The sequence below is a fragment of the Gracilinanus agilis genome, unplaced genomic scaffold, assembly GCF_016433145.1.
Source record: "Gracilinanus agilis isolate LMUSP501 unplaced genomic scaffold, AgileGrace unplaced_scaffold59497, whole genome shotgun sequence".
NCBI classification, from domain to species: domain Eukaryota; kingdom Metazoa; phylum Chordata; class Mammalia; order Didelphimorphia; family Didelphidae; genus Gracilinanus; species Gracilinanus agilis.
Window position 1 is genome coordinate 282 of NW_025394961.1, and position 1,459 is coordinate 1,740.

The 1,459-nt window shown below is 44.2% G+C and overlaps 1 pseudogene; it reads left to right on the forward strand.

Moving 5' to 3' along the window:
- Nucleotides 1–300: 300 nt before the first annotated feature.
- LOC123256482 lies at nucleotides 301–798 on the forward strand (annotated as a pseudogene).
- The last annotated feature ends 661 nt before the right edge of the window (nucleotides 799–1,459 follow it).

Below are 1,459 nucleotides of genomic sequence, written 5' to 3' on the forward strand. Positions count from 1 at the left end.
GCACTAGGTCCTCAGGCCAGACTTCAATGTAATCTCTCAGATCTCTACTTGCCGAATTTTACTTACTTTATGACCTAGAGATTGATGATTCAATGACTTCATTATATATTGCGGATCCTGTGGGATGGTCATCTTAAGTCCTGAAGCCCCAGCATGTCCCAACTCTACCTGTAAGTGAGGTTTCTGGGCCCCTGGCTATGTAGCACAGAGAGGTGGTTCCCAGGGTCTCGGATTCCTTTTTAGGATCTGGTACTTAAGAACACACTACTCTGATCTCCAGCACTAGCTGCAATGCTCTAGTCTCTTCTCTCTACAGAGCCTCTGCCCCCTCCCTACAGCCTGAGAAAGGTGCGGGTCCCTGTGGTGGATAACATGGCCTGTGACCAAGCATACCACAAAGGGGCATCTACTAGTTCTTCCTCTAAGAAAATTCTTGATGACATGCTATGTGCTGGTGAGGCTGGCAAGGACTCCTGCCAGGTGAGAATTTCTTGTCATTCCTCCTTTCTGTGCTCCTTCCTCAGAGTTCAGTTTTGACTCAAGGGTTCTTCCTAACCCTGGAGTACCCTTTGTCACTTAGACCATGCTCACAGACTCTCTTTTATTTTTCTAGTATGATTCTGGTGGACCTCTAGTTTGTAAAGTCCAGAACAAGTGGCTTCAGGCTGGGATTGTGAGCTGGGGAGAAGGCTGTGGCTCTCCCAACAGACCTGGAGTTTACACTCGAGTCACTGCATATTTGGGCTGGATTTTGAAAGAAATGAAATGATTTTCTTGCCTAATTTTTTATCCTCTTATGTAAGCTCGGTGTCTATTCTAATGTTGATTTGAGACCCTCTGTCTTTTGGGAAAGCAATAAAATAAGTTCTCCATGAAAGTTGTAGTGTTGTTGGATGTGTTGTCAGATGGAGGATGGGTTGGGACAACAGTTGGAGAGGCTCTTCTCCAGGGTCACATCCTTAGAGATAGTCTAGGAGGAAAGGGCTGACTTTTTGCAATGTTTAAGAGTGGTTAGTTAATTTATCTATACAATCTTTCCTGATATTATCTTTCATGTAGAGCAACACTTGTGGGTTGCCCCACCACTCACAGGCTCTCAGTAAGCTACCCCCCAGATGGAGGTACTTTGAAGATAGGCATCCTCTAAAACTGTAGTTTGGCACCTTCCATTTTTGAATTCATTTTTACAAGGTGAGAGGACACATCAGTCTACAGAAGAAGATATCTTTCCACGTAGCCTAGAAAACAAAAGATTAAAAATGAAAGAGAATAAAGGATTACTGCATGTATGGCTGGTGTGCCTTCTCATTAACATTATAATGTCACCGGTTGAGGAGAGGATGCCTATAGAGAACAAGTGCGATGAGAGACTACACTTAGAGGGAAGAAAACATAGAGCACAGGGAAGGCTAGTGTCCATGTATGAAGAGACTCCCACACCAGTAATACTTCGACTAGG